The 24,998-nt window shown below is 42.3% G+C and overlaps 1 protein-coding gene across 2 annotated transcripts in view; it reads left to right on the top strand.

The window, feature by feature from the left end:
- Window positions 1-423: 423 nt before the first annotated feature.
- c1qtnf1 (C1q and TNF related 1) overlaps window positions 424-24,998 on the top strand; it is a 91,419-nt gene continuing 66,844 nt past the window's right edge. For both annotated transcript variants that reach the window (XM_065012694.1, XM_065012695.1), the window contains exon 1: window positions 424-651. The gene's annotated coding sequence lies outside the window, so the exon portion shown is untranslated. The remainder of the gene's footprint in view (window positions 652-24,998) is intronic.

The raw sequence follows: 24,998 nt of genomic DNA, 5'->3' as shown, positions 1-24,998 counted from the left end.
CATTTCGCTACACTCGCATTAACATCTGCTAACCATGTGTATGTGACAAATAAAATTTGATTTGAATCTACTGTATTCAGTTTATACAGTACCATACTGTAGTTTAACCATACATAATTTGTTTAATTTGTCCAGACAAACTGTTAAATCTTGTTTCAGCTACTTTACCCCCCTTTCTCTTTCTATTTCTCTCTGTCCTCTGGGTCCCTTCATTGCTCTCTCCTTATCTCTGTGTGTCTCTTTTCTCTCTCGCCCCGCTCTCCCCTCTAGTCCCCTCAAGTTGCTCTCTCTCTCCTTGTATCTGCCCTTTCTCTCTCGTTTTGTTATTTTTCTTTCATCCCTATAGGTCACAATCTGTGCTCCTCCCTTTATTTCTCCAACCCTCCCTCCCTCTCTCCACTCCACTTGTTTTGAAGACCTAGTCTCTCTGCAGACAGCAGGCAGGCAGCAGTGTTCAGTGTTAGGGGGAGAGTTGGAGGAGGATGACACTCACACACTGACTGACTGCAGGGATCTGAGGAAGACTAACCTGGAGAAAACCAGGACAAACTAAGGCTGACTGTGTGATAAACGTGGGCTAAACCAGGCTAAGTCAAAGAAGCAAGCAGGATCTTTTCCATATAGCCTTGTGGATCCAAAAGCATAGAAGCAGTAAGTGTTGTCATATTATCTAGAATGCTCATTTTGTTGAATTAAATCTAAATGTCAGAAATAACGTGTAGATATCTATTAAACTTGAAAAAACACATTCTTCTCAGATCCAGTTTCTATAGTCTTTGCCACTGGACACTATTCCTTATGAAATGTGTTAACAAAGCCTGTCCAAACAGACACACACACAGCTTCTGTGGAGTTGTGACAAACCGTTCCCAGATGTCGTACTAAAATGCCCTTTACCCCAGAATACAGGAATACATCTCTCTGAGGCTTTACAGCGGCTGCAGGGTCAGTGGTAAGAGTTAACCACTCTAACACTCAGCAAAGTGTTTTCACTAAGCAAAGTGTTGAATTTTTTGTTTGGAAAGCAAAAACTGTCACCATGAACTGAGTAAGTACTGTAGTGGTGTCATCTGGCCTATATTCAGCACCTCACTGAACTATGCTAGCTGACAGCAAGTGGCTGACACGTTTTAAACTTTTATTTTCTGTTGTCGTTGGATACATGTCGATCATTTCTGTGTTTGTTTTGTTCTGAGATGACTGCATGGTTTTTGCCTCACCCTGTCTCCTGTGACAGTGTAGTCAGATACGTAAATACTTGAATTGGCCCTAAATAACATCCTATTTATATTGTAGTGCAGGCCCTGGTCAAAAGTAGTGCACTATAGGGAATAGGGTGCCATTTGGGACTCTATCCTTGTGTCTCTGTTTGACAGTAACAATGGTGATAGTATAAAGACTGAGATATAATCAGAGAGCAGAAGTAGAGCTGGTTGGAGAGGGATAGGCATCTGGGTGTCCCGAAGAGGCAAAGTGAAATGAATGTGGGACAGGAATTCTTTGGGCATACCATCACAAAGCCTGTAGGCTGCAGCTGAATTTACTGCTTCTGCACTGGTCATGTCCTGCCTTGAGAGAGAGGGAGTGTCAGAGAATACAGGAAGCAATGTCTAAACATCATACCTTACATAACAAAACACAATAATGTTCTTCTACAGTAGTTCCCTAACCAAAAATATTGCTGCCGTCAAAAAGGCACTGCACTTGTTCAATCCTTGTCCGCATACTCTCCACCGTTTCTGTAATTTTATCAGTAACCTACTGTATTAGTCAACAGTACGATACTGTATAAACTAAATTACTGTAGAATGCACAGTAAAATAATGCACATTTGTTTTACAGCACACTGTACAACCTTTCTGTAATTTCAACGGCAATACACAGTAGAATGCACTGTAAAATACTGTAAATGTGTTTTACAGTATTCATTAAGGTACATTGTGGGGAAATGTTGTGGGCGGGGAAAGTCTCTGGCTCATTAACATATTTTAAGGCGAGCCTTGTAAGAGGCTATATTAGTTGCACCCATGAGTAAAAATGCTGTACCCACACACAATATGGTAATATAGTGCACTTTAGTCATTTTACACACTTTGTTATGATACTCTATCATCTATTGGCTAATTGCTGCTAGTAATTTACTGAAATTTAGAATACATTAGCATACTATGAGAGACCAATTTTTTTTCACCACTAGTGGGTGCATGGTATTACATTTGAATAATTTAGCAGATGCTCTTATCTAGAGTGATTTACAGTTAGTGCATTCATCGTACGATAGCTAGGTGGGACAAGCACGTCACTGCATAGTAACTACACGTTCCTCAATACAGTAACTATCAGCAAAGTCAGAGCTAGCAAGGGGGGGGAGTCAAGTGCTGGTTCATGATTATTTTTTAAATACAAATGGGGGGGTGTCAAGGTGAGGTGGAGGATTATTTAAGATACTCTTTGAAGAGGTAGGGTTTCATGTGCTTTGGGAAGATATTGACTCATTAACACATTTTAAGGATTGCCTTGTAAGTGGCTGTATTTGTTGCATCCGTTACTGCGTGGCCTGTACCAATTTAAGTGATATGTGGTAGTAGTTCCCTAAATATATTGTGTACAAGAAATAGGTCTCTAGTGATGGAGAAACAAAGCTTCCTTAACAGTTGAGGCTTTCCAGCCAATTGTGTCAAAAATAGGTTAATTACTTGAGGCATTGATCAACACAGTGTACACTAGTGGCACCTGCTGGTCATTTAGAATTTAGAATAGTCAAATTATTAGAGATAATGTCACACATGTTGCAGCGCATGGGCAGTGTAGCCTCCGTCTTCCACGGAAACCAATGCCAAACCAATCAGGTGGTTGTTCGACGAAAAAAGCTTTGAACGTCATTGATCACGTGCTTCTGATAAAGCGAGACAGGCATCAGCACACTGCTACGAAATAAATTAAGCGATTCTGACGCATGCCTCAGAGCGGCGGTATCAAATGTAACATCACTATAGTGGTAGTGGGTGTTAAAACTTTTAATGCTTCACAATTTACCCATGTCCATTTAATCTGTTTTGCACTGTAAAATGGCCAAACATTTCATGTAAATGATAAGTCAATCAAAGACCATAGACTTTCTGAAAGAGGTGTTTTGAGGGGTCTTGAAGTTTATATGGAATTGGATAGGGAGCCAGTGAAGTTTGACGAGGTTCAGGGTCGGACTTAGTGATTTAGAGGCTGCAGGCAGAGGCCAGGAAAAAGGTATTGCCTTTTAATGAACCAAACCAATCATTTAAAAAAGTAGGATACCTTCGCACATTCATCCAAAAACAATTCCAGCATCTGAACAGCGCACTGTGCACCGCAACTCTCGTTCAATTCGGAAGTATTTTACAGCAATGCATGTCTGTATACTCTACCAGTGAGTACAGGTATGTATACTCTACCAGTGAGTACAGGTCTGTATACTCTACCAGTGAGTACAGGTATGTATACTCTACCAGTGAGTACAGGTCTGTATACTTTACCAGTGAGTACAGGTCTGTATAGTCTACCAGTGAGTACAGGTCTGTAAACTCTACCAGTGAGTACAGGTCTGTATACTCTACCAGTGAGTACAGGTATGTATACTCTACCAGTGAGTACAGGTCTGTATACTCTACCAGTGAGTACAGGTCTGTATACTCTACCAGTGAGTACAGGTCTGTATAATCGATCAGTGTGTACAGGTCTGTATAATCTACCAGTGAGTACAGGTCTGTATACTCTACAATGTGAGTACAGGTCTGTATACTCAACCAGTGAGTACAGGTCTGTATACTCTTAACAGTGAGTACAGGTCTGTATAATCTACCAGTGAGTACAGGTCTATATAGTCTACCAGTGAGTACAGGTCTGTATACTCTACCAGTGAATAAAGGTCTGTATACTCTACAATGTGAGTACAGGTCTGTATACTCTACCAGTGAGTACAGGTCTGTATACTCTACAATGTGAGTACAGGTCTGTATACTCTACCAGTGAGTACAGTTCTATATACCCTACCAGTGAGTACAGTTCTGTATACTCTACCAGTGAGTACAGGTCTGTATACTCTACAGGTCTGTATACTTTAGCTACAGGTCTGTATAATCTACCAGTGAGTACAGGTCTGTATAATCTACCAGTGAGTACAGGTCTGTATACTCTACCAGTGAGTACAGGTCTGTATACTCTACCAGTGAGTACAGGTCTGTATACTCTACCAGTGAGTACAGGTCTGTATACTCTGTGATACAGGTCTACTACAGTGAGTACAGGTCTGTATACTCTACCAGTGAGTACAGGTCTGTATACTCTACCAGTGAGTACAGTTCTGTATACTCTACCAGTGAGTACAGGTCTGTATACTCTACCAGTGAGTACAGGTCTGTATAATCTATCAGTGAGTACAGGTCTGTATAATCTACCAGTGAGTACAGGTTCTAATCTACCAGTGAGTACAGGTCTGTATACTCTACCAGTGAGTACAGGTCTGTATACTCTACCAGTGAGTACAGGTCTGTATGTGAGTACAGGTCTGTATACTCTACCAGTGAGTACAGGTCTGTATCTCTACCAGTGAGTACAGGTCTGTATACTCAGTGAGTACAGGTCTGTATAATCTACCAGTGAGTACAGGTCTGTATAATCTACCAGTGAGTACAGGTCTGTATACTCTACCAGTGAGTACAGGTCTGTATACTCTACCAGTGAGTACAGGTCTGTATACTCTACAGTGAGTACAGGTCTGTATACTCTACCAGTGAGTACAGGTCTGTATACTCTACCAGTGAGTACAGGTCTGTATACTCTACCAGTGAGTACAGGTCTGTATACTCTACCAGTGAGTACAGGTCTGTATACTACAGTGAGTCTCTGTATAATCTACCAGTGAGTACAGGTCTGTATAATCTACCAGTGAGTACAGGTCTGTATACTCTACCAGTGAGTACAGGTCTGTATACTCTACCAGTGAGTACAGGTCTGTATACTCTACCAGTGAGTACAGGTCTGTATAATCTACCAGTGAGTACAGGTCTGTATAATCTATCAGTGAGTACAGGTCTGTATAATCTACCAGTGAGTACAGGTCTGTATACTCTACCAGTGAGTACAGGTCTGTATAATCTATCAGTGAGTACAGGTCTGTATACTCTACCAGTGAGTACAGGTCTGTATACTCTACCAGTGAGTACAGGTCTGTATACTCTACCAGTGAGTACAGGTCTGTATAATCTACCAGTGAGTACAGGTCTGTATACTCTACCAGTGAGTACAGGTCTGAGTGACAGGTCTGTATACTCTTACCAGTGAGTACAGGTCTGTATACTCTACCAGTGAGTACAGTGTGAGTGAGTACAGGTCTGTATACTCTACCAGTGAGTACAGGTCTGTATACTCTACCAGTGAGTACAGGTCTGTATAATCTATCAGTGAGTACAGGTCTGTATACTCTAGCAGTGAGTACAGGTCTGTATACTTTACCAGTGAGTACAGGTCTGTATACTCTACCAGTGAGTACAGGTCTGTATACTCTACCAGGTTGAGTACAGGTCTGTATACTCTACCAGTGAGTACAGGTCTGTATACTCTACCAGTGAGTACAGGTCTGTATACTCTACCAGTGAGTACAGGTCTGTATACTCTACCAGTGAGTACAGGTCTGTATACTTTACCAGTGAGTACAGGTCTGTATAATCTATCAGTGAGTACAGGTCTGTATACTCTACCAGTGAGTACAGGTCTGTATACTCTACCAGTGAGTACAGGTCTGTATAATCTACCAGTGAGTACAGGTCTGTATACTCTACCAGTGAGTACAGGTCTGTATACTCTACCAGTGAGTACAGGTCTGTATAATCTACCAGTGAGTACAGGTCTGTATACTACAGGTCTGTAGCAGTGAGTACAGGTCTGTATACTCTACAGTGAGTACAGGTCTGTATAATCTATCAGTGAGGAGGTCTGTATACTGTACAGTGAGTACAGGTCTGTATACTCTACCAGTGAGTACAGGTCTGTATACTCTACCAGTGAGTACAGGTCTGTATACTTTACCAGTGAGTACAGGTCTGTATACTCTACCAGTGAGTACAGGTCTGTATACTCTACCAGTGAGTACAGGTCTGTATACTCTACCAGTGAGTACAGGTCTGTATACTCTACCAGTGAGTACAGGTCTGTATAATCTACCAGTGAGTACAGGTCTGTATACTCTACCAGTGAGTACAGGTCTGTATACAGTGAGTACAGGTCTGTATAATCTACCAGTGAGTACAGGTCTGTATACTCTATAATCTACAGTGAGTACAGGTCTGTATACTCTACCAGTGAGTACAGGTCTGTATAACTCTACCAGTGAGTACAGGTCTGTATACTCTACCAGTGAGTACAGGTCTGTATACTCTACCAGTGAGTACAGGTCTGTATACTCTACCAGTGAGTACAGGTCTGTATAGTCTACCAGTGAGTACAGGTCTGTATACTTTACCAGTGAGTACAGGTCTGTATACTGTAGCAGTGAGTACAGGTCTGTATAATCTATAAGTGAGTACAGGTCTGTATACTTTACCAGTGAGTACGGGTCTGTATACTTTACCAGTGAGTACAGGTCTGTATAATCTATCAGTGAGGAGAGGTCTGTATACTGTAGCAGTGAGTACAGGTCTGTATACTTTACAGTGAGTACAGGTCTGTATACTTTACCAGTGAGTACAGGTCTGTATACTCTACCAGTGAGTACAGGTCTGTATACTCTACCAGTGAGTACAGGTCTGTATACTCTACCAGTGAGTACAGGTATGTATACTCTACCAGTGAGTACAGGTCTGTATACTTTACCAGTGAGTACAGGTCTGTATAATCTATCAGTGAGTACAGATCTGTATACTTTACCAGTGAGTACAGGTCTGTATACTCTACCCGTGAGTACAGGTCTGTATAGTCTACCAGTGAGTACAGGTCTGTATACTTTACCAGTGAGTACAGGTCTGTATACTGTAGCAGTGAGTACAGGTCTGTATAATCTATAAGTGAGTACAGGTCTGTATACTGTAGCAGTGAGTACAGGTCTGTATAATCTATCAGTGAGGAGAGGTCTGTATACTGTAGCAGTGAGTACAGGTCTGTATACTTTAGCAGTGAGTAGAGGTCTGTATAATCTATCAGTGAGGAGAGGTCTGTATACTGTAGCAGTGAGTACAGGTCTGTATACTTTACCAGTGAGTACAGGTCTGTATACTTTACCAGTGAGTACAGGTCTGTATACTTTACCAGTGAGTACAGGTCTGTATACTCTACCAGTGAGTACAGGTCTGTATACTCTACCAGTGAGTACAGGTCTGTATACTCTACCAGTGAGTACAGGTCTGTATACTCTACCAGTGAGTACAGGTCTGTATACTCTACCAGTGAGTACAGGTCTGTATACTCTACCAGTGAGTACAGGTCTTTATAACCTACCAGTGAGTACAGGTCTGTATAATCGATCAGTGTGTACAGGTCTGTATAATCTACCAGTGAGTACAGGTCTGTATACTCTACAATGTGAGTACAGGTCTGTATACTCAACCAGTGAGTACAGGTCTGTATACTCTAACAGTGAGTACAGGTCTGTATAATCTACCAGTGAGTACAGGTCTATATACTCTACCAGTGAGTACAGGTCTGTATACTCTACAGTGAGTACAGGTCTGTATAATCTACAAGTGAGTACAGGTCTGTATACTCTAGCAGTGAGTACAGGTCTGTATACAGTTTACCAGTGAGTACAGGTCTGTATACTCTACCAGTGAGTACAGGTCTGTATACTCTACAATGTGAGTACAGGTCTGTATAATCTACCAGTGAGTACAGGTCTGTATACTCTACCAGTGAGTACAGGTCTGTATACTCTACCAGTGAGTACAGGTCTGTATACTCTACCAGTGAGTACAGGTCTGTATACTCTACCAGTGAGTACAGTTCTGTATACTCTACCAGTGAGTACAGGTCTGTATACTCTACCAGTGAGTACAGGTCTGTATACTCTACAATGTGAGTACAGGTCTGTACCAGTGAGTACAGGTCTGTATAATCTACCAGTGAGTACAGTTCTGTATACTCTACCAGTGAGTACAGGTCTGTATACTCTACCAGTGAGTACAGGTCTGTATAATCTACCAGTGAGTACAGGTCTGTATACTCTACCAGTGAGTACAGGTCTGTATACTCTACAATGTGAGTACAGTTCTGTATACTCTACAATGTGAGTACAGTTCTGTATACTCTACCAGTGAGTACAGTTCTGTATACTCTACCAGTGAGTACAGGTCTGTATACTCTACCAGTGAGTACAGGTCTGTATAATCTACCAGTGAGTACAGGTCTGTATAATCTACCAGTGAGTACAGGTCTGTATAATCTACCAGTGAGTCCAGGTCTGTATGAGTCTCTATAATCTACAGTGAGTACAGGTCTGTATACTCTACCAGTGAGTACAGGTCTGTATACTCTACCAGTGAGTACAGGTCTGTATAACCTACCAGTGAGTACAGGTCTGTATAGTCTACCAGTGAGTACAGGTCTGTATACTTTACCAGTGAGTACAGGTCTGTATAATCTACCAGTGAGTACAGGTCTGTATACTCTACCAGTGAGTACAGGTCTGTATACTCTACCAGTGAGTACAGGTCTGTGAGTACAGGTCTGTATAATCGAGTGAGTACAGGTCTGTATAATCTACCAGTGAGTACAGGTCTGTATACTCTACCAGTGAGTACAGGTCTGTATACTCTACCAGTGAGTACAGGTCTGTATACTCTAACAGTGAGTACAGGTCTGTATAATCTACCAGTGAGTACAGGTCTATATAGTCTACCAGTGAGTACAGGTCTGTATACTCTACCAGTGAATAAAGGTCTGTATACTCTACAATGTGAGTACAGGTCTGTATAATCTACCAGTGAGTACAGGTCTGTATACTCTACCAGTGAGTACAGTTCTATATACTCTACCAGTGAGTACAGTTCTGTATACTCTACCAGTGAATAAAGGTCTGTATACTCTACAATGTGAGTACAGGTCTGTATAATCTACCAGTGAGTACAGGTCTGTATACTCTACAGGTCTGTGAGTAGTACAGGTCTGTATACTCTACCATGTGAGTACAGGTCTGTATAATCTACCAGTGAGTACAGTTCTGTATGCTCTACCAGTGAGTACAGTTCTGTATACTCTACCAGTGAGTACAGTTCTGTATACTCTACCAGTGAGTACAGGTCTGTATAATCGATCAGTGAGTACAGGTCTGTATAATCTACCAGTGAGTACAGTTCTGTATACTCTACCAGTGAGTACAGGTCTGTATACTCTACAATGTGAGTACAGGTCTGTATAATCTACCAGTGAGTACAGGTCTGTATACTCTACCAGTGAGTACAGGTCTGTATACTCTACAATGTGAGTACAGTTCTGTATACTCTACCAGTGAGTACAGGTCTGTATACTCTACCAGTGAGTACAGGTCTGTATAATCTACCAGTGAGTACAGGTCTGTATAATCTACCAGTGAGTACAGGTCTGTATAATCTACCAGTGAGTCCCGGTCTGTATAATCTACCAGTGAGTACAGGTCTGTATACTCTACCAGTGAGTACAGGTCTGTATACTCTACCAGTGAGTACAGGTCTGTATACTCTACCAGTGTCTCTGTATACTCTACCAGTGAGTACAGGTCTGTATAATCTACCAGTGAGTACAGGTCTGTGATACAGGTCTGTATACTCTACCAGTGAGTACAGGTCAGTGAGTACAGGTCTGTATACTCTACCAGTGAGTACAGGTCTGTATAATCTACCAGTGAGTACAGGTCTGTATACTGTACCAGTGAGTACAGGTCTGTATACTCTACCAGTGAGTACAGGTCTGTATACTCTACCAGTGAGTACAGGTCTGTATACTCTACCAGTGAGTACAGGTCTGTATACTCTACCAGTGAGTACAGGTCTGTATACTCTACCAGTGAGTACAGGTCTGTATACTCTACAGTGAGTCAGGTCTGTATACTCTACAATGTGAGTACAGGTCTGTATACTCTACAATGTGAGTACAGGTCTGTATACTCTACAATGTGAGTACAGGTCTGAATACTCTACAATGTGAGTACAGGTCTGTATACTCTACCAGTGAGTACAGGTCTGTATGCTCTACCAGTGAGTACAGGTCTGTATACTCTACAATGTGAGTACAGGTCTGTATAACCTACCAGTGAGTACAGGTCTGTATAACCTACCAGTGAGTACAGGTCTGTATGCTCTACCAGTGAGTACAGGTCTGTATACTTTACCAGTGAGTACAGGTCTGTATACTCTACCAGTGAGTACAGGTCTGTATAGTCTACCAGTGAGTACAGGTCTGTATACTTTACCAGTGAGTACAGGTCTGTATACTGTAGCAGTGAGTACAGGTCTGTATACTCTACCAGTGAGTACAGGTCTGTATACTTTACCAGTGAGTACAGGTCTGTATAATCTATCAGTGAGGAGAGGTCTGTATACTGTACAGTGAGTACAGGTCTGTATACTTTACCAGTGAGTACAGGTCTGTATAATCTATCAGTGAGTACAGGTCTGTATACTGTAGCAGTGAGTACAGGTCTGTATACTTTACCAGTGAGTACAGGTCTGTATACTCTACCAGTGAGTACAGGTCTGTATACTCTACCAGTGAGTACAGGTCTGTATACTCTACCAGTGAGTACAGGTCTGTATACTCTACCAGTGAGTACAGGTCTGTATACTCTACCAGTGAGTACAGGTCTGTATACTCTACCAGTGAGTACAGGTCTGTATAATCTACCAGTGAGTACAGGTCTGTATACTTTACCAGTGAGTACAGGTCTGTATACTCTACCCGTGAGTACAGGTCTGTATAGTCTACCAGTGAGTACAGGTCTGTATACTTTACCAGTGAGTACAGGTCTGTATACTGTAGCAGTGAGTACAGGTCTGTATAATCTATAAGTGAGTACAGGTCTGTATACTGTAGCAGTGAGTACAGGTCTGTATAATCTATCAGTGAGTACAGGTCTGTATACTGTAGCAGTGAGTACAGGTCTGTATACTTTAGCAGTGAGTACAGGTCTGTATAATCTATCAGTGAGGAGAGGTCTGTATACTGTAGCAGTGAGTACAGGTCTGTATACTTTACCAGTGAGTACAGGTCTGTATACTTTACCAGTGAGTACAGGTCTGTATACTTTACCAGTGAGTACAGGTCTGTATACTCTACCAGTGAGTACAGGTCTGTATACTCTACCAGTGAGTACAGGTCTGTATACTCTACCAGTGAGTACAGGTCTGTATACTCTACCAGTGAGTACAGGTCTGTATACTCTACCAGTGAGTACAGGTCTGTATAATCTACCAGTGAGTACAGGTCTGTATACTCTACCAGTGAGTACAGGTCTGTATACTCTACCAGTGAGTACAGGTCTTTATAACCTACCAGTGAGTACAGGTCTGTATAATCGATCAGTGTGTACAGGTCTGTATAATCTACCAGTGAGTACAGGTCTGTATACTCTACCAGTGAGTACAGGTCTGAGTCTACAGGTCTGTATAATCTACCAGTGAGTACAGGTCTGTATACTCTACCAGTGAGTACAGGTCTGTATACTCTACCAGTGAGTACAGGTCTGTATACTCTACCAGTGAGTACAGGTCTGTATACTCTACCAGTGAGTACAGGTCTGTATACTCTAGTGAGTACAGGTCTGTATACTGTGAGTACAGGTCTGTATACTCTACCAGTGAGTACAGGTCTGTACCAGTGAGTACAGGTCTGTATACTCTACCAGTGAGTACAGGTCTGTATACTCTACCAGTGAGTACAGGTCTGTATACTCTACAATGTGAGTACAGGTCTGTATACTCTACCAGTGAGTACAGGTCTGTATACTCTACCAGTGAGTACAGGTCTGTATACTCTACCAGTGAGTACAGGTCTGTATACTCTACCAGTGAGTACAGGTCTGTATACTCTACCAGTGAGTACAGGTCTGTATACTACAGTGAGTACAGGTCTGTATACTCTACCAGTGAGTACAGGTCTGTATACTCTACCAGTGAGTACAGGTCTGTATACTCTACCAGTGAGTACAGGTCTGTATACTGTGATACTCTGTATAATCTACCAGTGAGTACAGGTCTGTATAATCTACCAGTGAGTACAGGTCTGTATACTCTACCAGTGAGTGAGTACAGTGTCTGTATACTCTACCAGTGAGTACAGGTCTGTATACTCTATGAGTACAGGTCTGTATACTCTAGTGAGTACAGGTCTGTATACTCTACCAGTGAGTACAGGTCTTTATACTCTACCAGTGAGTACAGTTCTATATACTCTACCAGTGAGTACAGGTCTGTATAATCGATCAGCGAGTACAGGTCTGTATAATCTACCAGTGTGTACAGTTCTGTATACTCTACCAGTGAGTACAGGTCTGTATACTCTACCAGTGAGTACAGGTCTGTATAATCTACCAGTGAGTACAGGTCTGTATACTCTACCAGTGAGTACAGGTCTGTATACTCTACAATGTGAGTACAGTTCTGTATACTCTACCAGTGAGTACAGGTCTGTATACTCTACCAGTGAGTACAGGTCTGTATACTCTACCAGTGAGTACAGGTCTGTATACTCTACCAGTGAGTACAGGTCTGTATACTCTACCAGTGAGTACAGGTCTGTATACTCTACCAGTGAGTACAGGTCTGTATAATCTACCAGTGAGTACAGGTCTGTATAATCTATCAGTGAGTACAGGTCTGTATACTCTACCAGTGAGTACAGGTCTGTATACTCTACCAGTGAGTACAGGTCTGTATAATCTACCAGTGAGTACAGGTCTGTATAGTCTACCAGTGAGTACAGGTCTGTATACTCTACCAGTGAGTGGTCTGTAGTACAGTGAGTCAGGTCTGTATAATCTATAAGTGAGTACAGGTCTGTATACTGTAGCAGTGAGTACAGGTCTGTATAATCTATCAGTGAGGAGAGGTCTGTATACTGTAGTGAGTACAGGTCTGTATACTTTAGCAGTGAGTACAGGTCTGTATAATCTATCAGTGAGGAGAGGTCTGTATACTGTAGCAGTGAGTACAGGTCTGTATACAGGTCTGTATACTTTACCAGTGAGTACAGGTCTGTATACTCTACCAGTGAGTACAGGTCTGTATACTCTACCAGTGAGTACAGGTCTGTATACTCTACCAGTGAGTACAGGTCTGTATACTCTACCAGTGAGTACAGGTCTGTATAATCTACCAGTGAGTACAGGTCTGTATAATCTACCAGTGAGTACAGGTCTGTATACTCTACCAGTGAGTACAGGTCTGTATACTCTACCAGTGAGTACAGGTCTTTATAACCTACCAGTGAGTACAGGTCTGTATAATCGATCAGTGTGTACAGGTCTGTATAATCTACCAGTGAGTACAGGTCTGTATACTCTACAATGTGAGTACAGGTCTGTATACTCAACCAGTGAGTACAGGTCTGTATACTCTAACAGTGAGTACAGGTCTGTATAATCTACCAGTGAGTACAGGTCTATATAGTCTACCAGTGAGTACAGGTCTGTATACACTACCAGTGAATAAAGGTCTGTATTCTCTACAATGTGAGTACAGGTCTGTATACTCTACAATGTGAGTACAGGTCTGTATACTCTACCAGTGAGTACAGTTCTATATACCCTACCAGTGAGTACAGTTCTGTATACTCTACCAGTGAATAAAGGTCTGTATACTCTACAATGTGAGTACAGGTCTGTATAATCTACCAGTGAGTACAGGTCTGTATACTCTACCAGTGAGTACAGTTCTGTATGCTCTACCAGTGAGTACAGTTCTGTATACTCTACCAGTGAGTACAGTTCTGTATACTCTACCAGTGAGTACAGTTCTGTATACTCTACCAGTGAGTACAGTTCTGTATACTCTACCAGTGAGTACAGTTCTGTATACTCTACCAGTGAGTACAGGTCTGTATACTCTACCAGTGAGTACAGGTCTGTATAATCTACCAGTGAGTACAGGTCTGTATACTCTACCAGTGAGTACAGGTCTGTATACTCTACCAGTGAGTACAGGTCTGAGTGAGTACAGGTCTGTATAATCTACCAGTGAGTACAGGTCTGTATACTCTACCAGTGAGTACAGGTCTGTATACTCTACCAGTGAGTACAGGTCTGTATACTCTACCAGTGAGTACAGGTCTGTATACTCTACCAGTGAGTACAGGTCTGTATACTCTACAATGTGAGTACAGGTCTGTATACTCTACCAGTGAGTACAGGTCTGTATAATCTACCAGTGAGTACAGGTCTGTATACTCTACCAGTGAGTACAGGTCTGTATAATCTACCAGTGAGTACAGGTCTGTATACTCTACCAGTGAGTACAGGTCTGTATACTCTACCAGTGAGTACAGGTCTGTATACTCTGTATAACTACCAGTGAGTACAGGTCTGTATAATCTACCAGTGAGTACAGGTCTGTCTGTGAGTACAGGTCTGTATACTCTACCAGTGAGTACAGGTCTGTATAATCTACAGGTCTGTATACTCTACAGTGAGTACAGGTCTGTATAATCTACCAGTGAGTCTGTATACAGTGAGTCTCTGTATACTTTACCAGTGAGTACAGGTCTGTATAATCTATCAGTGAGTGAGAGGTCTGTATACTGTAGTAGTGAGTACAGGTCTGTATACTCTACCAGTGAGTACAGGTCTGTGAGTACAGGTCTACTCTACCAGTGAGTACAGGTCTGTATACTCTACCAGTGAGTACAGGTCTGTATACTCTACCAGTGAGTACAGGTCTGTATACTCTACCAGTGAGTACAGGTCTGTATACTCTACCAGTGAGTACAGGTCTGTATAATCTACCAGTGAGTACAGGTCTGTATACTCTACCAGTGAGTACAGGTCTGTATACTCTACCAGTGAGTACAGGTCTGTATAATCGATCAGTGTGTACAGGTCTGTATAATCTACCAGTGAGTACAGGTCTGTATACTCTACCATGTGAGTACAGGTCTGTATACTCAACCAGTGAGTACAGGTCTGTATACTCTAACAGTGAGTACAGGTCTGTATAATCTACCAGTGAGTACAGGTCTGTAGTGAGTACAGGTCTGTATACACTACCAGTGAATAAAGGTCTGTATTCTCTACAATGTGAGTACAGGTCTGTATACTCTACAATGTGAGTACAGGTCTGTATACTCTACCAGTGAGTACAGTTCTATATACCCTACCAGTGAGTACAGTTCTGTATACTCTACCAGTGAATAAAGGTCTGTATACTCTACAATGTGAGTACAGGTCTGTATAATCTACCAGTGAGTACAGGTCTGTATACTCTACCAGTGAGTACAGTTCTGTATACTCTACCAGTGAGTACAGGTCTGTATACTCTACCAGTGAGTACAGGTCTGTATACTCTACCAGTGAGTACAGTTCTGTATACAGTGAGTACAGGTCTGTATACTCTACCAGTGAGTACAGGTCTGTATACTCTACCAGTGAGTACAGGTCTGTATACTCTACCAGTGAGTACAGGTCTGTATACTCTACCAGTGAGTACAGGTCTGTCTATGAATACAGGTCTGTATACAATGTGAGTACAGGTCTGTATAATCTACCAGTGAGTACAGGTCTGTATACTCTACCAGTGAGTACAGGTCTGTATACTCTACCAGTGAGTACAGGTCTGTATACTCTACCAGTGAGTACAGGTCTGTATACTCTACCAGTGAGTACAGGTCTGTATACTCTACCAGTGAGTACAGGTCTGTATACTCTACCAGTGAGTACAGGTCTGTATACTCTACCAGTGAGTACAGGTCTGTATACTCTACCAGTGAGTACAGGTCTGTATACAGGTCTACCAGTGAGTACAGGTCTGTATAATCTACCAGTGAGTACAGTCTGTACTACCAGTGAGTCTCTGTATACTCTACCAGTGAGTACAGTTCTGTATACTCTACCAGTGAGTACAGGTCTGTATACTCTACCAGTGAGTACAGGTCTGTATAATCTACCAGTGAGTACAGGTCTGTATAATCTACCAGTGAGTACAGGTCTGTATAATCTACCAGTGAGTACAGGTCTGTATACTCTACCAGTGAGTACAGGTCTGTATACTCTACCAGTGAGTACAGGTCTGTATAACCTACCAGTGAGTACAGGTCTGTATAACCTACCAGTGAGTACAGGTCTGTATAACCTACCAGTGAGTACAGGTCTGTATACCTACCAGTGAGTACAGGTCTGTATACTCTACAATGTGAGTACAGGTCTGTATAATCTACAATGTGAGTACAGGTCTGTATAATCTACAATGTGAGTACAGGTCTGTATAATCTACCAGTGAGTACAGTTCGGTAGACTCTACCAGTGAGTACAGTTCGGTAGACTCTACCAGTGAGTACAGTTCTGTATACTCTACCAGTGAGTACAGGTCTGTATACTCTACAATGTGAGTACAGGTCTGTATACTCTACAATGTGAGTACAGGTCTGTATACTCTACCAGTGAGTACAGGTCTGAATACTCTACAATGTGAGTACAGGTCTGTATACTCTACCAGTGAGTACAGGTCTGTATGCTCTACCAGTGAGTACAGGTCTGTATACTCTACAATGTGAGTACAGGTCTGTATGCTCTACCAGTGAGTACAGGTCTGTATGCTCTACCAGTGAGTACAGGTCTGTATGCTCTACCAGTGAGTACAGGTCTGTATACTTTACCAGTGAGTACAGGTCTGTATACTCTACCAGTGAGTACAGGTCTGTATAGTCTACCAGTGAGTACAGGTCTGTATACTTTACCAGTGAGTACAGGTCTGTATACTGTAGCAGTGAGTACAGGTCTGTATAATCTATAAGTGAGTACAGGTCTGTATACTGTAGCAGTGAGTACGGGTCTGTATACTTTACCAGTGAGTACAGGTCTGTATAATCTATCAGTGAGGAGAGGTCTGTATACTGTATCAGTGAGTACAGGTCTGTATACTTTACCAGTGAGTACAGGTCTGTATAATCTATCAGTGAGGAGAGGTCTGTATACTGTAGCAGTGAGTACAGGTCTGTATACTTTACCAGTGAGTACAGGTCTGTATACTTTACCAGTGAGTACAGGTCTGTATACTTTACCAGTGAGTACAGGTCTGTATACTTTACCAGTGAGTACAGGTCTGTATACTCTACCAGTGAGTACAGGTCTTTATACTCTACCAGTGAGTACAGGTATGTATACTCTACCAGTGAGTACAGGTCTGTATACTTTACCAGTGAGTACAGGTCTGTATAATCTATCAGTGAGTACAGATCTGTATACTTTACCAGTGAGTACAGGTCTGTATACTCTACCCGTGAGTACAGGTCTGTATAGTCTACCAGTGAGTACAGGTCTGTATACTTTACCAGTGAGTACAGGTCTGTATACTGTAGCAGTGAGTACAGGTCTGTATAATCTATAAGTGAGTACAGGTCTGTATACTGTAGCAGTGAGTACAGGTCTGTATAATCTATCAGTGAGGAGAGGTCTGTATACTGTAGCAGTGAGTACAGGTCTGTATACTTTACCAGTGAGTACAGGTCTGTATACTCTACCAGTGAGTACAGGTCTGTATACTTTACCAGTGAGTACAGGTCTGTATACTTTACCAGTGAGTACAGGTCTGTATACTCTACCAGTGAGTACAGGTCTGTATACTCTACCAGTGAGTACAGGTCTGTATACTCTACCAGTGAGTACAGGTCTGTATACTCTACCAGTGAGTACAGGTCTGTATACTCTACCAGTGAGTACAGGTCTGTATACTCTACCAGTGAGTACAGGTCTGTATACTCTACCAGTGAGTACAGGTCTGTATGCTCTACCAGTGAGTACAGGTCTGTATACTCTACCAGTGAGTACAGGTCTGTATAATCTACCAGTGAGTACAGGTCTGTATAATCTACCAGTGAGTACAGGTCTGTATACTCTACCAGTGAGTACAGGTCTGTGAGTACAGGTCTGTATACTCAGTGAGTACAGGTCTGTATACTCTACCAGTGAGTACAGGTCTGTATACTCTACCAGTGAGTACAGGTCTGTATACTCTACAAGTGAGTACAGGTCTGTATAATCTATAGTGAGTACAGGTCTGTATAATCTACAGTGAGTGAGTCTGTACAGGTGAGTACTCTGTATACTCTACCAGTGAGTACAGGTCTGTATACTCTACCAGTGAGTACAGGTCTGTATACAGGTCTGTATACTTTACCAGTGAGTACAGGTCTGTATACTCTACCAGTGAGTACAGGTCTGTATACTCTACCAGTGAGTACAGGTCTGTATACTCTACCAGTGAGTACAGGTCTGTATACTCTACCAGTGAGTACAGGTCTGTATACTCTACCAGTGAGTACAGGTCTGTATGCTCTACCAGTGAGTACAGGTCTGTATGCTCTACCAGTGAGTACAGGTCTGTATGCTCTACCAGTGAGTACAGGTCTGTATACTCTACCAGTGAGTACAGGTCTGTATAATCTACCAGTGAGTACAGGTCTGTATAATCTACCAGTGAGTACAGGTCTGTATACTCTACCAGTGAGTACAGGTCTGTATACTCTACAATGTGAGTACAGGTCTGTATACTCTACCAGTGAGTACAGGTCTATATAATCTACCAGTGAGTACAGGTCTGTATACTCTACCAGTGAGTACAGGTCTGTATACTCTACAATGTGAGTACAGGTCTGTATAATCTACCAGTGAGTACAGGTCTGTATACTCTACCAGTGAGTACAGTTCTGTATACTCTACCAGTGAGTACAGTTCTGTATACTCTACCAGTGAGTACAGTTCTGTATACTCTACCAGTGAGTACAGGTCTGTATACTCTACCAGTGAGTACAGGTCTGTATACTCTACCAGTGAGTACAGGTCTGTAGGTGAGTACTGTGTATACTCTACAATGTGAGTACAGGTCTGTATACTCTACCAGTGAGTACAGTTCTGTATACTCTACCAGTGAGTACAGGTCTGTATACTCTACAATGTGAGTACAGGTCTGTATACTCTACCAGTGAGTACAGGTCTGTATACTCTACCAGTGAGTACAGTTCTGTATACTCTACCAGTGAGTACAGGTCTGTATACTCTACCAGTGAGTACAGGTCTGTATAATCTACCAGTGAGTACAGGTCTGTATAATCTACCAGTGAGTACAGGTCTGTATAATCTACCAGTGAGTACAGGTCTGTATAATCTACCAGTGAGTCCCGGTCTGTATAATCTACCAGTGAGTACAGGTCTGTATACTCTACCAGTGAGTACAGGTCTGTATACTCTACCAGTGAGTACAGGTCTGTATAACCTACCAGTGAGTACAGGTCTGTATAATCTACCAGTGAGTACAGGTCTGTATAACCTACCAGTGAGTACAGGTCTGTATAATCTACCAGTGAGTACAGGTCTGTATACTCTACCAGTGAGTACAGGTCTGTATAATCTACAATGTGAGTACAGGTCTGTATAATCTACAATGTGAGTACAGGTCTGTATAATCTACCAGTGAGTACAGTTCGGTAGACTCTACCAGTGAGTACAGGTCTGTATACTTTACCAGTGAGTACAGGTCTGTATACTCTGTATACTCTAGTGAGTACAGGTCTGTATACTCTACCAGTGAGTACAGGTCTGTATACTCTACCAGTGAGTACAGGTCTGTATACTCTACCAGTGAGTACAGGTCTGTATACTCTACCAGTGAGTACAGGTCTGTATACTCTACCAGTGAGTACAGGTCTGTATACTCTACCAGTGAGTACAGGTCTGTATACTCTACCAGTGAGTACAGGTCTGTATACTCTACAATGTGAGTACAGGTCTGTATACTCTACCAGTGAGTACAGGTCTGTATACTCTACAATGTGATACAGGTCTGTATACTCTACCAGTGAGTACAGTTCTATATACAGGTACAGTTCTGTATACTCTACCAGTGAATAAAGGTCTGTATACTCTACAATGTGAGCACAGGTCTGTATACTCTACCAGTGAGTACAGTTCTTTATACTCTACCAGTGAGTACAGTTCTGTATACTCTACCAGTGAATAAAGGTCTGTATACTCTACAATGTGAGTACAGGTCTGTATAATCTACCAGTGAGTACAGTTCTGTATGCTCTACCAGTTCTGTATGCTCTACCAGTGAGTACAGTCTGTATACTCTACCAGTGAGTACAGTTCTGTATACTCTACCAGTGAGTACAGGTCTGTATACTCTACCAGTGAGTACAGGTCTGTACACTCTACAAGGTGAGTACAGGTCTGTATAATCGATCAGTGAGTACAGGTCTGTATAATCTACCAGTGAGTACAGTTCTGTATACTCTACCAGTGAGTACAGGTCTGTATACTCTACAATGTGAGTACAGGTCTGTATAATCTACCAGTGAGTACAGGTCTGTATAATCTACCAGTGAGTACAGGTCTGTATACTCTACCAGTGAGTACAGGTCTGTATACTCTACAATGTGAGTACAGTTCTGTATACTCTACCAGTGAGTACAGGGCTGTATACTCTACCAGTGAGTACAGGTCTGTATACTCTACCAGTGAGTACAGGTCTGTATACTCTACCAGTGAGTACAGGTCTGTATACTCTACCAGTGAGTACAGGTCTGTATACTCTACCAGTGAGTACAGGTCTGTATACTCTACCAGTGAGTACAGGTCTGTATACTCTACCAGTGAGTACAGGTCTGTATAACCTACCAGTGAGTACAGGTCTGTATAACCTACCAGTGAGTACAGGTCTGTATACTCTACCAGTGAGTACAGGTCAGTATACTCTACCAGTGAGTACAGGTCTGTATAATCTACAATGTGAGTACAGGTCTGTATAATCTACCAGTGAGTACAGGTCTGTATACAGTGAGTACAGGTCTGTATACTACCAGTGAGTACAGGTCTGTATACTCTACCAGTGAGTACAGGTCTGTATACTACCAGTAGTGAGTACAGGTCTGTATACTGTGAGTACAGGTCTGTATACTCTACCAGTGAGTACAGGTCTGTATACTCTACCAGTGAGTACAGGTCTGTATACTCTACCAGTGAGTACAGGTCTGTATACTCTACCAGTGAGTACAGGTCTGTATACTCTACCAGTGAGTACAGGTCTGTATACTCTACCAGTGAGTACAGGTCTGTATAATCTACCAGTGAGTACAGGTCTGTATACTCTACCAGTGAGTACAGGTCTGTATACTCTACCAGTGAGTACAGGTCTGTATAATCTACCAGTGAGTACAGGTCTGTATAATCTAGTTCTGTATACTCTACCAGTGAGTACAGGTCTGTATACTCTACCAGTGAGTACAGGTCTGTATAATCTGTGAGTACAGGTCTGTATAATCTACCAGTGAGTACAGGTCTGTATACTCTACCAGTGAGTACAGGTCTGTATACTCTACAGTGAGTACAGGTCTGTATAATCTACCAGTGAGTACAGGTCTGTATAATCTACCAGTGAGTACAGGTCTGTGATACAGGTCTGTATACTCAGTGAGTACAGGTCTGTATACTCTACCAGTGAGTACAGGTCTGTATACTCTACCAGTGAGTACAGGTCTGTATACTCTACCAGTGAGTACAGGTCTGTATACTCTACAATGTGAGTACAGGTCTGTATACTCTACCAGTGAGTACAGGTCTGTATAATCTACCAGTGAGTCTGTATACTCTACCAGTGAGTACAGGTCTGTATACTACCAGTGAGTACAGTTCTGTATACTCTACCAGTGAGTACAGGTCTGTATACTCTACAATGTGAGTACAGGTCTGTATACTCTACCAGTGAGTACAGTTCTGTAGTGAGTACAGGTCTGTGAGTACAGGTCTGTATACTCTACCAGTGAGTACAGGTCTGTATACTCTACCAGTGAGTACAGGTCTGTATACTCTACCAGTGAGTACAGGTCTGTATACTCTACAAGTGAGTACAGGTCTGTATACTCTACCAGTGAGTACAGGTCTGTATACTCTACCAGTGAGTACAGGTCTGTATAATCTACCAGTGAGTACAGGTCTGTATAATCTACCAGTGAGTACAGGTCTGTATACTCTACCAGTGAGTACAGGTCTGTATACTCTACCAGTGAGTACAGGTCTGTATACTCTACCAGTGAGTACAGGTCTGTATACTCTACCAGTGAGTACAGGTCTGTATAATCTACCAGTGAGTACAGGTCTGTATACTCTACCAGTGAGTACAGGTCTGTATAATCTACCAGTGAGTACAGGTCTGTATACTCTACCAGTGAGTACAGGTCTGTAGTGAGTACAGGTCTGTATAATCTATCAGTGAGGAGAGGTCTGTATACTGTAGTGAGTACAGGTCTGTATACTGTACCAGTGAGTACAGGTCTGTATACTCTACCAGTGAGTACAGGTCTGTATACTCTACCAGTGAGTACAGGTCTGTATACTCTACCAGTGAGTACAGGTCTGTATACTCTACCAGTGAGTACAGGTCTGTATGCTCTACCAGTGAGTACAGGTCTGTATACTCTACCAGTGAGTACAGGTCTGTATACTCTACCAGTGAGTACAGGTCTGTATGCTCTACCAGTGAGTACAGGTCTGTATAATCTACCAGTGAGTACAGGTCTGTATAATCTACCAGTGAGTACAGGTCTGTATAATCTACCAGTGAGTACAGGTCTGTATACTCTACCAGTGAGTACAGGTCTGTATAAATCTACAATGTGAGTACAGGTCTGTATACTCTACCAGTGAGTACAGGTCTGTATACTCTACCAGTGAGTACAGGTCTGTATAATCTACCAGTGAGTACAGGTCTGTATAATCTACCAGTGAGTACAGGTCTGTATACTCTACCAGTGAGTACAGGTCTGTATACTCTACAAGTGAGTACAGGTCTGTATACTCTACCAGTGAGTACAGGTCTGTATACTCTACCAGTGAGTGACAGGTCTGTATACTCTACAAGTGAGTACAGGTCTGTATACTCTACCAGTGAGTACAGTTCTGTATACTCTACCAGTGAGTACAGGTCTGTATAATCTACCAGTGAGTACAGGTCTGTATACTCTACCAGTGAGTACAGGTCTGTATACTCTACAATGTGAGTACAGTTCTGTATACTCTACCAGTGAGTACAGGTCTGTATACTCTACCAGTGAGTACAGGTCTGTATACTCTACTACCGTGAGTACAGGTCTGTATACTCTACCAGTGAGTACAGGTCTGTATAATCTACCAGTGAGTACAGGTCTGTAGTGAGTACAGGTCTGTATACTCTACCAGTGAGTACAGGTCTGTATACTCTACCAGTGAGTACAGGTCTGTATACTCTACCAGTGAGTACAGGTCTGTATACTCTACCAGTGAGTACAGGTCTGTATAATCTACAAGTGAGTACAGGTCTGTAGTGAGTACAGGTCTGTATAATCTACCAGTGAGTACAGTGAGTGACAGGTCTGTATACTTTACCAGTGAGTACAGGTCTGTATAATCTATCAGTGAGGAGAGGTCTGTATAGTCAGGTCTGTATACTTTAGTGAGTACAGGTCTGTATACTTTACCAGTGAGTACAGGTCTGTATACTTTACCAGTGAGTACAGGTCTGTATACTTTACCAGTGAGTACAGGTCTGTATACTCTACCAGTGAGTACAGGTCTGTATACTCTACCAGTGAGTACAGGTCTGTATACTCTACCAGTGAGTACAGGTCTGTATACTCTACCAGTGAGTACAGGTCTTTATAACCTACCAGTGAGTACAGGTCTGTATAATCGATCAGTGTGTACAGGTCTGTATAATCTACCAGTGAGTACAGTTCGGTAGACTCTACCAGTGAGTACAGTTCGGTAGACTCTACCAGTGAGTACAGTTCGGTATACTCTACCAGTGAGTACAGGTCTGTATGAGTACAGGTCTGTATACTCTACCAGTGAGTACAGGTCTGTATACTCTACCAGTGAGTACAGGTCTGTATACTCTACCAGTGAGTACAGGTCTGTATACTCTACAAGTGAGTACAGGTCTGTATACTCTACCAGTGAGTACAGGTCTGTATACTCTACCAGTGAGTACAGTTCTGTATACTCTACCAGTGAGTACAGTTCTGTATACTCTACCAGTGAGTACAGTTCTGTATACTCTACCAGTGAATAAGGTCTGTATACTCTACAATGTGAGTACAGGTCTGTATACTCTACCAGTGAGTACAGGTCTGTATACTCTACCAGTGAGTACAGGTCTGTATACTCTACCAGTGAGTACAGGTCTGTATACTCTACAAGTGAGTACAGGTCTGTATACTCTACCAGTGAGTACAGGTCTGTATAATCTACCAGTGAGTACAGTCTGTATACTCTACCAGTGAGTACAGGTCTGTATACTCTACCAGTGAGTACAGGTCTGTATAATCTACCAGTGAGTACAGGTCTGTATACTCTACCAGTGAGTACAGGTCTGTATACTCTACCAGTGAGTACAGGTCTGTATACTCTACCAGTGAGTACAGGTCTGTATACTCTACAATGTGAGTACAGGTCTGTATACTCTACCAGTGAGTACAGGTCTGTATACTCTACAATGTGAGTACAGGTCTGTATACTCTACCAGTGAGTACAGGTCTGTATACTCTACCAGTGAGTACAGGTCTGTATACTCTACCAGTGAGTACAGGTCTGTATACTCTACCAGTGAGTACAGGTCTGTATACTCTACCAGTGAGTACAGGTCTGTATACTCTACCAGTGAGTACAGGTCTGTATACTCTACCAGTGAGTACAGGTCTGTATACTCTACCAGTGAGTACAGGTCTGTATAACACCAGTGAGTACAGTGTCTGTATACTCTACCAGTGAGTACAGGTCTGTATACTCTACCAGTGAGTACAGGTCTGTATAATCTACCAGTGAGTAC

This window comes from Oncorhynchus nerka, linkage group LG28, assembly GCF_034236695.1.
Source record: "Oncorhynchus nerka isolate Pitt River linkage group LG28, Oner_Uvic_2.0, whole genome shotgun sequence".
Classification (NCBI taxonomy): domain Eukaryota; kingdom Metazoa; phylum Chordata; class Actinopteri; order Salmoniformes; family Salmonidae; genus Oncorhynchus; species Oncorhynchus nerka.
The sequence above is the reverse complement of the archived record's forward strand: the minus strand, read 5'-3'. Positions and strand labels throughout refer to the sequence as shown.